The sequence below is a fragment of the Stegodyphus dumicola genome, chromosome 3 (assembly GCF_044657685.1).
Source record: "Stegodyphus dumicola isolate Sdum_Otavi_A_Nest chromosome 3, ASM4465768v1".
Classification (NCBI taxonomy): Eukaryota; Metazoa; Arthropoda; class Arachnida; order Araneae; family Eresidae; genus Stegodyphus; species Stegodyphus dumicola.
Genome location: NC_140770.1, coordinates 230,111,515 through 230,125,321, shown reverse-complemented (window position 1 = coordinate 230,125,321; position 13,807 = coordinate 230,111,515). Strand labels below are relative to the sequence as shown.

Here is a 13,807-nt window from a genome sequence, read left to right as displayed (position 1 = left end):
CATAAATACAATTGTTATTATTATTAAAAAATCAATGTCGTATGAAATTCAGCAATAAATTGCCAGAGCTTTTACAAGCTTTACATATATTGGGTTGAAATATAAGTAATAGCCGTTTATGTTGTGTTTAAAATTAAAAGTTGTGTAAAATAAAATGTATTGGCATAATGTTTTGTGTTATTCGAAAGTGAATCTTTCCCTCTACAAGATGGCGTATTTGGTTCTTTTGTCTGAGGTAATTTTTGTTATTTTTCAGCTCATTAAAATGGAGTGTCAAGTCGACAAAAATAGGCATTTTCGACATCTTCTTTTTGCGTTTAATCGAGGCGCCGAGTCTATGGGGAGTTCCAAAAAACTCGGATATAATTCACTAATTTATTGTTTTTTGTTTTGTTAAAATACAAATTTTTAAATTAGAAAAACGGCCATTACTTATATTTCAACCCCAGATAAGTGAACGATCAGCTAATAAAAACTCGTTGGAAGTTCTTCGAGCAAAAATTTCCTGATGACACAGTCATAGTTTGTGACATCAGGACCGTCGTATTTGCATCGACAATGGAAATTAGTATGTGGAAGCGAGGATTGATTTTATTCTATTTTTAAAATTTGGTAAAGGCATTAATTTTTATTACTTTTTTTTAAGTTACTTTCTTGAATGTTACAAAGTCCCAGGATTCCATGGTATACAGTTTAAGAAACGTTGATGTAGACAGTAAACGCTTCGATGCAATAATATTTTTCTAAGCGAAAGGAAACGAGCAAGCCATTTGTTGGAAGCACTTCCGCAGAGAACCCGGTAAATGTAAACATCGCCAACTTTGGCGATAATAGTTCAAACCCGGTAACCCAGCGGATTTATCCTATTCGCTTGTTCGAAGTTTGCAACCATTCCTCTTGCGTTCATTTTGTTGAATTATCACTGTCGTTGTTCGCATTTGCAGATTTATATTAGTCTTCTCTTATTTATTATTATTTTTTCTGAATTTTTTAACAACGAATAGATAGAAATATTTTCGTAGATAGATGCCGGTTCTCGGTTCGGGATGAAAGGAAGAAAATACGGCGGGAGGGGTGAATGCTAATTTGTAACACGGCTGTTCACGTTGTGTTCTTAATTATTAACAGCTCTAAGAACCAGCAATTTAAATAACTAAGTAATGCTTTTATTTTTATTATTGGTTATTGTCATCTAAAATTATGAGAATAAATCAATTTTCTGGCGCAAAATTTTAACAAGATAATATATTGTTAATGCTTTTCTAACAATAACCTTTCAGAGGATGGCAGGTGTGACATAAATAGATGATTAAGTTGAAATAAAAAAGATTATTGATTATCTAACATGACAGAATAGTTTGATGCATCACCATGGTCATCAAAATTAGCAAACCACTGCTGGTGTAAGGAATATATTGTATTCTGTGTTAACTGGAATTTTAGACAATTTTTTTTTTTTTTTTTTTTTTTTGTTTATCACGTTTAACAGGTTAATTTCAGTACATTAATACTAATTTATATTTTTCAAATGAATTTTTATTTCCGTTATAAATGCTTATATATTGTCTTATACTTAATATATTCTTTTCTGTGCTAACTTGAATTTAATATAATTTTCGTATATCACGTTTAACAAGTTAGTTTTACATCTACATGCTTATTACCTGTGAATTTTTACTACCATATGCTTAATATATTGTTTTGTCTGCTAACTTGAATTTACATGCACTAAAAATCACGTTTACAAAATATCACGTTTGCGGCTCGGCTCATCGCCGATGAACCGCGAGCTTGGCGAGTAAAAATGCAACGGCGCCAATAGGTTCTTTCCCGAAGCGCTAACGGGTTCTCTGCGGATGAAAACCCCATTTGTTTGTAAAAAGAATGAGTTTTTCTTTTCTAATCGGTTATCTTAAAAGTCTTTTATCATTTATGGTAAAGAAAAAGAAATCTGAACTTGTGGTGCCATCTATCGGTATTAAATAGTATAATTAAATAGTATATTAAATAAGTCGGTTGCCAACTCTTCATAAGGTCGCTGTTTTCGGTATTTCAGACTTTCTCAGAATAGAAGTCATACTGAAGCAGTTAACAAAATATATTTATCAATTTTATGGCAGTTAATTAGGTAACTAGAATTTGTATTACTATGAGTAACAGTATGCATTCTTCATAGCTAATATAGTGTACAATGTTCATGACAATTATAATGTACAGTGTTCATGGCTAATATGATGTGCAATGTTTCTAGGTTATTTATTATTGTTTTAACAATTTCTGTCTGTTCAGACAGTTTTTTATGAGTGTTGGTAATTTATTTTAATAAAGCTACTTCATTTATTTACAAACGTAATTCTGCAAAAGTTATTACCTGAGCTGTAATGCCGAGAAGACTGATTGTACATTTACTTAGTATAATCACTAAAAGGCATCAAAAACATCATTAAAAGTATTTTAAATTAAAACACAATGCTGTACAGTTAGATGATGAAGCCTAATCGTAGTTTTACTTTTGAATTTCGCCATCGCAGCTATAGGAAACAGAAGTAACTCCTGGCTGTCCTTATTCGTTGTAAAATCGTAATAAATCATCGTGAATTCCAATCAATCTCAACATTGCAAACGGTTTAAAATAGCGTGAAAGGCCTTTACATTGTGTAAAATATTTATGATTTGTCTCGATTCCTACAAAATACTAACAGAGTACATAGAAATAGGATTAACATCTAACAAACTTGTGCCAGCACCCCCAAAAAAACAGTTGCAGGAAAAAGAGAAAATTATATTTATTTTTGCTTCAGATATAATTTAATTTATACTTATTTTTGCTTCAGATAATATTTTACGATATTATTATCTTACTATAATACATGAATTCAGTATAAAACTGGCAAATAGTATATGTTTGGAAAAAATTCAGAAGAAAAACGTTGACTTCTCTCAGTACGGTCATAGATGAAATGTACATTCTTAATTATTTACACGCAGCTCTTAGCGTTTCTGTTTTATATATTTTTGCATGCTAATTGCATACATGTCAGTATATTCAAGTAAAATACTGAAAGTATTAATTCTTTATTTAAAGCAGATTTATTTTATTATCTCTTAACATATGGAAAACCTACTACTGATGGATGCTTTAAAGGAGTTATTCTTCAGTAGTATTTTGAAGTTGATTTCTTATTTTTAGTCCAAAGGAGCGTTAGCTCAGAAGGGCTATTAATTTTGTTTTGGTATTTTGCGTCGATTCACTATAAACGGCGAATCACTTTTAAAATTGCTGTCACCAAATATTATCGCCCTGTCTTATATTTAAAGAAATTAAATAATGAAGAATCTGTATAAATGTATGTATGTTTCTTGCACTGTGATAAAACGATGGTACCTAGAGCCATCAAATTTTGAATAATGCACGTCTCTACCTGAATATGGGCATCTGGAAGCCCAAATTTGGATTTAGGAATTTGTTTTACTACCTATTTCATATTTTGAAAAGCATTTATGAGTTTTTGGTTAAGGAACTAAACGATTTTAAGGCGAGCAATGGCAACACTGTACGGAAAAGAAAAACATTTTTATCTCCAGCGCGCAAGACTGTGTATTGTCTAAGTCTAAAGCTTCGCTCATTTAAAAATGTTTTTGCGACATTGCTGTTGAATTGAATTTTATGGTTTAAGTGCAAAGAACATGATATTTAATAAATAAAGTATCACACAAAACGTTGAGAAAAGCCTCTCTTAAAAAAAGTTTTAAAAAAAGGTTCTGATGTAAAACGTGAAAGCTTTCAGACTTTTCTTTATATCTGTATTATTTTTTAAAATTTTTATTTATTGTTGAAAATATTCTTCCAGTTGGCCCTGATAAATGAGGAAAAATTGCAAAAATCCTAAATGATTAAGGGAATGAGACATCCTAGTTTACTAGAAACGATTGTCTGGATGGAATAAATAACCAGATTCAGGAACAGTTTCCAGGTTTCCCTGCAAGTCAACAGACACCTTTATAATCATGAGGATGCGATTTATCCTACAACAAAGTTTCTCATCTGGCTGACCGCCACTAAGACACCACCGTATTATTTAAAATTAAAAATTACAGTAACGATTTTTCCGGAAACGTACGCCAGCATAACCGTATATTGGAAGAAGATTACGCATTAAAAAAGTCTTATCCTGTGTTACTGAAAAGAAAACAACGATTGGCAAAGTAGAAGATATTGGTTTTATGCCGTTCTGTACCATTAACACCAAGAAATATGCCATTCAGCTTTACAAGCTTAAATTTTCTATCAGATTGACATCGCACTGATAATTAACATAACCTAAGGACGGGCTGTAAATGCACAGTTATTTTTATAGAATCTCCCTCTAGTTATCCGTTCCAGGATAGCTTATGCTAACTATTTTTCATTTTTGTTTGATGTGGAATAATGAAGACGATTTTTGATAAAATCGTGTAATTTCACATTGCAGCTTTGTTATTGTAAATACTCAGGTCAATAACTGTGACTTCTAATTACCAAGATCATTGTTTCATAATTATTTCCCTATTAGCGCCGTCATCCTGCGAACTTAAAGCGCTAGCAAACCTAGGCAAGTGCAATTACACAAAAGCTCAAGAAACGCTGGGCACATCAAGCTAGTTGCTGTTCTTGTCTATGTACATCATGGGAGAATGGTTGTCAGAGCCTCAAGAAGATTGGACTTCTATTTCCACCTTAGGTTTTGAGGGAAAGCGCCCCGAGGTGTTTTCTCATCCCTCTCACCTTCCACTAAACCACTCGAGAGAATAAACATCTATACCTTCTCCGGTATTCGAACCCTGGCCCTTCATCACCTCAATAGGCTTCCCTAACCATTTAGCAGCACATAGAATTTTTATAATATAAGGAATTCATTGAAAAATTCTCATCGGTTGGAGGCGAACCTGTCACACGTGCTCTGTATAAAAATCGGCCGCAATGAAGAGATTGGAAAGGTTTTAAATAGTGTAATACGAACTGCATTGAGTTTACTTTAAAGCATTATTGGTATTTCGATATTTCGTTTTTCAATTTTTCCCAAAGTATATTTATTCTGTAAGACATCGTTTTGTTAAAAATATCCTTTTACTTTTATTGTCAGTTATGATATTTAAGACCATCTTAACCCACGTAATTATGTAACCCAAGAAAAATTAAAGTTAAATTTAACTTATAATTGTCAGTGCTTACGTATTATGCACTCGAGGAAAGCATTTTAAGAAAAATTTTCTTACAAGGAATCATTAGTAATTTTCCATGGCAAGTGTAATTTCAAATAAATAGCTTCGAGATCATGTTACAAAAGACTTTATTTCAATAAATAGACAACAAATACATACATTTATCTATATAACAAATATATAAGAACAAAATTATTCTACATTGGCAGTGAATGATAAGCATTCGCATTCAAGAAAATGATGCTACTTTATGTTAAATGATTATAACATCATGATGAGTAGCTAAACTCGATGTTTCGCAACATTTCATAGGATATGGGTTGTATTTGTAATATATTTCTCGTACAATTGTTTAAAAATGAAAATTCACAAAGTAACAAAGCTGTTGAACATTCCTGTTGAATATTTACAATTATTGTACTTTTCCTGTTAGAATAATAACTCTTCAGAGTTTCCATTGGATATGGCGAAACACAAGTACACTTTCCATACTTGGCCAGCTTATCTTAACACGTGATTAGTAAATAGTCCATTTGCCTGCATTTGAAAATAAAAAGAAATAATGCAATTAATTTACAAAATAACTAGTGAACAGCAACTACAAAATGAGTTAGATGTGTTTGATTTCCTCATGTAATGACAGTATTATTGGAAGAGGAAATAAGATAAAGCTGTTGAAAAGTCAATTTTTCAGATCGAAGAGCAACACACAATACTATAGATTCAATTTACTCTTTAAAACTCACTCTTTTAAACTCAACTTATTCTCTTTTCGATGCCTCCAGTCACTAGAGATGTTGCAGTGTCAGTGCTACTACGAGTTCTTTCAGATAATTTTCTTTTCTGCAGACGAGAAATATTTAGCGAGTAATTAGCGAGACCACCGAGTAGTAAATCAAATAAACTTGTTCCGGACTAGTCCCTGCGAGACGCCTTTTTTTCTAATGACTAGTCGCCTAAAATAGTTATTACGAGAAAGAAAAATATATAACCCTTATAATGAGTCTAGTTACTGTAATTTCATATGTTTACCTTGTTGTAAAAATTAAATAAAATGACAAACTGCGTTTATTTCTTTTAAATTGCTCAATTTGTTAATAGTTTGGTTTATTTGATTATGGTAAAGCACTCGAAGGCTATCCGCCTAAGGAGAGGAATGCCTTCGTGGAGGACGTTTTAAGGGAAACTGGCTCGTATACATGTTACACATAAAAAAATCACGAAAACGCCCGTGCAGCCAGCTCGTTCGCGGGATTCGAACCTTGGACCGAACTACCAGTGTTTAGCGATTTTACCACTCGGCCACTGGTGGGCTTTAATAATGGACAAGAGACACTGAATTTAAAAGAAAATTGAATATCTTACCCTTTACCAAATGGCAACACAATGGAAGATAAAAATATTTTATTTCGGGAAATGACAATAGATTTCCTTTGAATACATTTTCCCGCGCAATTAGCCCGCTCGCAGTATTACAACACGGTTGAATTACAGATATTCAGCATCTTTATGCTCTAGACTTTTGGTGGATCGAATTACTCTAAAATATTATATTGTTATAGCAAATATGAAATGCTTCAAGAAAAATAATCTTTAAATCTTTCAGGAAGAGTATAAGAGGGAGGGCGGTCAAAATTTATTTCAGGATCTGATCCAAACAAACAAAAGATAAAATAAATGAAAAAAATACTTTAAAATAACGATTTTTTATTTATAGCTAAATAAATTAAAAAAAAATATACCTAAATGCACCCATATGATAATAAATGTGAGCTTCATTAGTGCTTAAAAAGTAATAACTCTAGCCGAATTAAAGACCGAGATACCTAGTAATAGATAGTTTTATTATTTAAATTAACCATTTATTTATAATTTCAGACTTTACTGTAAGCTGTCTTCTCCGTTTCCTCACCAGCATGTAAATGAGTTAGATAGTATTTAAACTGAGGTGTTTGGAGTTTCAAGACCGAGTGCGTTTCTGGCCGGCGCATGCACGCTATGCTTAGCTCTTGAAAGTTTGATAGTTATAAATTTCGGCTTTGCATTATTCTCTGCCGACACAAACTGATTTTGACACTCCGTTTAGAATTACTGTGCAGCTTCGTATAATATTTACTATTTATGTTCTGAATTTCTGCTTAAATAAAAAGATTTTTAACGTTTTCTTAGCTATAATAAAATATACGCGACACTGAAGACTATTTAGTGAAATATCACCAAGTCTTTAAAAAGTCCTTCAAAGTCAGAAGAAGGGTGTATAGAACCCTTTATTAACTAAAATAAAGTTTAACAGTTTGCACTAACTCGTGTTTAAAATGCCAAGACTTTTGGCTGAAATCAAAAGGAATGAAATATTTAAAAATTGCTGAAGTAAGTATAGCTTAACGGCTTCACAGTTTAACTACCGTGCAAGTTGGCTTTGACACGAAGCCGGCGTAAACAAGTCTAATGTCAAGAATAAATTAACTTTGCAGAACCCTAATCGCTAGAGAATCAAGTTAGCATCGTGGCCTTCAATCATGGACAACGCGCTCTTATTTCACCTTCCAAAACTTTCTTTAAATATTTCCTTCTTTCTACCTAATTTGAATATCGAGCGGGCTAGATAGAAATTTGTATTCTGGAAGGGAAACGCAATAAGATTTGATTGTAAAGGTACTTAAAATAGCAGGTTAAAAAAATTAAATGATACTCTACAGGTTGTTTAAATCTTTCTTTCGACTTTGTAGTTTTTCCAAACATAGCGATAATTTGCTTTACGTCTGTTGGGGTTATTGGACTGAGCAACAATTCCAGATCAAGCAGAGCCTCATATGTTTAAAGTCAAAATGCCATTTAATGAAATTACAGCGAAACAGTTGAAAGTGTGAATCTAGGTCAACCACAGGGATAATTCAGTGTTAGAAATTTATAATTTTAATGCCGTTCTTTTCTATTAAGGTCAATACTAAAAATCAAAGAAAGCCAATTGAGTTATATATTTCCACGTTTAACAATTAATTGCATTCAGTAATTTGTTTTTAGGTTACTATGTGAAATTACTCACAATTAACTTAAAAGAAATGATTTACCGCATTTGACTTGAACATTTGATATTTAAAAGCAGTGGAAACGAAAGTAAATTTCTTTAAGCGAACACCACAACAGACTAATAGACTAAGCTAACTTCCAATTAAGCAACTATATAATTATTTCTTGTGTGACCCACATAAAATGAGTCCATCATGCGCAGTGGTAAAACAGTCTAAAACAGTAATTTCGTCCAATTCATAGCAAGATCATTTGAAGTTTAAATGATTAAGACTTCCTATTTTGGTCGAAGAGGACATGGATTTTGGTCGAGGAAGGTCTATTTAATGAAGAAATAAAACCTGGAAGAGAAGTAAAATCTTAAAATTTCTGTACGTGCAGGATTTAAATTACTTTTAAGAGCTATGCGTACTACTTGTGTAAGCGAAGCCTTATTCAATGATAGTTAGATACAAACGTTATAGACAATTACTATAAAAGCTCGCATTTGGGGATTTTTTTAATTAACCCTAACTTAAATTACATTCTTTTTTAACTTTGATAAATGTTATATGTATAACATATAATGCTTGTTCATAACATGAGAAAGACAATTAAGAAGCTGATTTGTAAGACCTGATTCGTAAAATAAGTTAAAACAAAAATTATCTTACAATGCTGTTACAGTAGGGATGGAAAATAAAAGAATTGTTATACGAGATGTTTTGAAAAGATTGCATGTTAAATATTTCTGTAATAAATTTTCATAAACCAATTCCCTCAATTTAAGGAATAAATCAAATGCAAGTAAAAATATAAGTATAAATATAAAGCTTAAGTCATATAACACCTTTCAGTAAGTGTACGCAAAATTTAAATACTTATACATGCTCTTTACAGCTTTACTGGGGAAGTTTCAGTTCATCGCTCTTTATTATGTTTCTCCAAAAAATAATTCTCCAATACTAAAAATTACTCTTTAAATTTTGTAGGAAGTATGGATTTCCATTGAGAAGAAAAGGAATATCGAGAGATCCTTGTAAAAAGTGAACTATGTTTAAAAGTTTTCGAATTTTAGGTTTTTTAAGAGTTGAAATTTCAATATGTCTGCAATATTTCTGTCATATTCATACTCGTTATTCATGTTGTCTGATATAAAAGGCATCTTTCAGAAATTTGCATTCCAGAACTTATATGGATATTTCAATTTAGTAATATTTGTATAAAGCTGCTGTCGTATCAAGCAATCTCGATCGCTTGACTATGGAATTTTTTAGTTTGCTTAATTCAGAAAAAGAAAGATTATTTTTTTCCTCACTGATTACTTTTCATCTTTCGGGCCCTATTAAAAATATATGCTTAAATGTGTTATGCAAACAAAATTGTCCTAATTGAAGCTGTAAGTTTAGGACTGCAATTAAAGAAATATTTTGGCTCCAATGGCATCGAAACACGAGGTATAAAAGCGATGCTGTTTTTTTAATTTATTCAATACAGTAGCAGAAAATTTGAAACTGCTTGCTTTTTGAAGTCGAATTCCGATATCATGATTATAAAATCATGATTATTACATAAAATTGGTCTATATTATAAATAATTTATCATTATGGAGAGAAAACGCCCCCCCCCCAGAACTAGGTGTAACATAAATACTTTTTTTTTTTCAGATAGCTATCACATTAAATGCTAACTGTTTACAAATCTTCTCTAAAATGACAACTAATGTCAGTGCTACAGTTTAATAGTTGAGTAGCCATTATACCGTTTCTGTAATAATCACTTAATCGAATTATAATCTCTTGAGTGATAATACTGCACTGTAGAAGGTACCTGAAACGTCATCACTACTGTTATTCTTATTATCAGGAGTGAGGAATTAATCCCAAGAGAAACTCAAATAAAATTCATTGAATATTTTTCATAGTGTTATAAACGGTGTTTTAAAGGTTGTACAATTAAATATCTGTTGAATAATTCTTCGTATACCAATTCAATGATTCTTCGATTCTAGTTCAATGAACTAGGCTAAACATTCAGACTGCGATCATTTTTATCATGTGATGACTCTTAGTAAAAATCTACAACTTGAATTTATAAACAGAATTTTTAGAAAAATGTCAGGGACAAAATTGCATTTCATAGCCAACATTGTAGATCAAGGCCAGAAGAGAAAACTATCTTTATACCATCTACAATATCCAAGATATTTAAATATTTACACACTTTCTGCAAATACTAAAAAAGAAAGGTAGGCTTGTTACATTGAAATTTCCGAAAAAAATATTTTCATTTGAAAACATTGCATGCATAACTATCTTTATTTCTTTTACCTTTTACATACGAAAAAAAGTAATTAAAAAAAACTGGTTTCAAAAGACTGTTCATATTAATGTTACAATTCAATTTTCCTTTCTTCGACTCAAATTTTGCTTTTATTAATAATAATCTGTGTTGTGTCTTGTTGATGTGCTGGTGAGGGAGCTGGCTACCATAGTGTCAGTCCCAATTTCGGATCCCAGGGAAGGTATGGATTTTTTTTAGTGTTTTTGCAGCATGGAATGAAAATATTGTTGAGCCGAAAGTTTTCTCTCGAGTTTACCGATAGGCCAAGAGTTTTGAGAGACCCTCGGATCCATTCCTAGCGGGATTTTCGTTAAACATTGGAACAGAGCTGGGTATATTTGTACTGTCACCTACAATGTACCCAAGGCCTAAGTTAAAGACCGCTTAAATCCTTGGCTGCCGGCTACGTTAAAATTCGGAGATCTAATCTGTCTGCATACTGAAATCAAACAGTAAATTAACTAGAATAAAAATAATATTCATTATAGGGAGGGTCTATATAAAATTTTAAGTTGAATATATTTTCATTATAATGTACTACGTCACTATCTACCTTGTTTAATTCATTTTTGAAGGACAAATACAGGACTACGACCAAACTTCGAAGAGGTATTTAGAAGTTTAATAGTTTTAAAACATCCCGTATATAAAAATCTGTTCTTTTACCTTGATATACATTACCATAGGAAGTCCTTTTTCTGATAAAAATATGAATCTGAATATAAACAATCCCATAATTATATCCTACCTGATCTTCTTTTCCAAATGTGCAGCAATTTTAACTCTCATTTTGAATTTAATTTCCTAAATTTCTATTTTTGTCTAGTATTAGATGTTCTTCCCCTCAATGTAAAACTGGTTTTAAACCTTGAATATGTGGATGTGATTATGTGGAGGGGGGAAAAAGGAAAAGAAAAACTCTAATTCCATATAATTTTATGAACACGGGGTTATTCATAATTTCGCAAAATGTGTTTAAAATTTTTCATGAATTCTTTCAATGAACAGCCGACACCAGATTTTATTACACTATAATAGAGAAAACTTATTAATTTCTTTTTGCAAATTTTGCAAAATGTCCAATGTGCCCACCTCTGTGACGAGGCAGGATCTGTGCGTCTTTTTGAAGATTTAGATTGGATATTGTAAAACAGTATAGTGAAACAGTATAGTGGAAAAAGCAAAGAGTCACGATTATGGTTTCAATAAGATAATTATTCACTTCACAACTGCGAAAACTGTCGTCGAGACTGTCACAACATCATAATCAATATTTTTAACAAATGCTGTTTAAGAACGTAACTTAATCAAAGTTGCCTTATTTGTGGATGGCATGTATAGGACGATTTAATTCCAAGTGAATTTTTGTTCTGGGAGTTTTCAAGGAAACAGTCCTTATACCTCCACTCCCCGCTTATCTCCCGAATCTTCGAAATCGTATCATCAAAGTGGCCGTCATCGATCATGATTTACTGCCATGTCTGAATGAAAGGGATTATTGCATAGTTGTATGCTCATCATCAACGATTGAGCCTTTGGACATTTGTGGCATATGGAAAAAAAAAAAAAAAAAGAAAAAGAAAAGGAAAGGGAAAAAATTGCTGCGTTTTCTTCTATTTTTCTCTTTCAGTGCAATAAATCTGGTATCTGAATAGGCTGATTTATTATAGGTTTTGAAAATGTTTCACAAAATTATGAATAGCTTGTAATCTGGCAACTGAAGTCTAGAGATTCTAGGGACATGACATCCAATGATAAGGAAAATTTGTTTTGAAAAAATTTGATGTAAGGAAATTACATCAAATTTTGGACTCTTTCAATTCATGTATATATTATGACAATCTTCATTTACGACAAAAGCAATATTTCTCGTAATTCCTCTCTTCCAGAGCCCACCAGCGGCCGAGCGGTAAAGTCACTGAACACTGGTAGTTCGGTCCGACGTTCGAATCCCGCGAACGGGCTGGCTGCATGGGCGTTTTCGTGGTTTTCCCCATGTGTAACGTGTATACGAGCCAGTTTCCCTTAGAAAGTCCTCCACGAAGGCATCCCTTCCCTAGGGCAGATAGCCCTAGTGTGCTTTGCCATAATTAAATACACACACACCTCTCTTCCAGGCGGCTAGCAAATCGGCGCTTTCTTTGCATAACAGTTACTTTGCAGTTACTATTTTCCGAGTCTGTCTGTAACTACTAGATTCGACATATACTAAACTGCACAGCAATTCACACATTGATTTCAGTTCGAATGTTTTCAGAAATTATGAGGTTTTTCAACCTCAGAATTTCCGTTCTCTCGTAAACTGCAACCATTGCTCTGTAATTAGAAAATAATGCCATAAATCTAGGGCATGTGGTAGCACTTCTTTACTCCCGGAAAGAACGTTTTAAAGTCATAGTTTTGTTTTAATGAAGAGATTCATTCTCTGCTTTTTTTCCTTACATGGAAGAAATATTCATTTGTGGTACGTTTAAGTTCTCGTAGGAAAGCGTATTTAAGAAAACATTCTTTGAATAGATATTACAAGATTTTCCTGAAGCTGATATAATGCTCGAGTGTTTAATTTCGTGAATTTCTAAAGCATTTGATGTAATGTATTTTTTTTTACACTTGCTTTAAAATAAAGTAAATTTCGGAATTCAATCCCTTTCTAAATGTTACTAAAGATGTTATTCTTCGTAAACTATCCTTCCGATAACTTTTCTGAACAAATAAAAAATGTGGAGAGCAAAAATGATTGACGAGGTGTGGTTTGAAAAATTACATGTTAAGCATTTGATTAGATATATCCAGCGAGAGATAGAATGACTGAGAAAAGTACTGTTGAACATAACTGAGAAGCACTTTGGTGAGCTTTACTTAGGAGGCAAATGTGTGAGTAAAACCCGGCAAAGTGAAGATAATGTATTAATAATGATATTCAAATACTTATTTTTGTATGCAAACAGTTAATTGAAAACTTATTATTCCTGTCATCAAGACTTAGTGTCTGAATACATGTGGAAAATAGTTGAGAATAGGTAGGAAATATTTAACGTGATTTAAAATAAAATGAAATAAATCTCCTCCATATAACACTTAAAACCTAAATTAATATTACTATAACATTAAAAAATATATTTAAATATGTTATATAAATATCATATGAGTTACTACCAGTACCAAGTAGATAAGACAACTGAACCCTGGGAATTCTTACCGTGTTCGTTTTATGTGAATGACCTGTACAGGTTTTTTCTCAGAGTACAAGATT

The 13,807-nt window shown here is 32.1% G+C and overlaps 1 protein-coding gene across 1 annotated transcript in view; it reads right to left on the bottom strand.

Annotated features, from left to right (window-relative positions):
* Positions 1-5,313: 5,313 nt before the first annotated feature.
* Positions 5,314-13,807, bottom strand: part of LOC118188618 (uncharacterized) — a 46,717-nt gene continuing 38,223 nt past the window's right edge. Inside the window, exon 5 of the mRNA XM_085813892.1 lies at positions 5,314-5,739. The gene's annotated coding sequence lies outside the window, so the exon portion shown is untranslated. The remainder of the gene's footprint in view (positions 5,740-13,807) is intronic.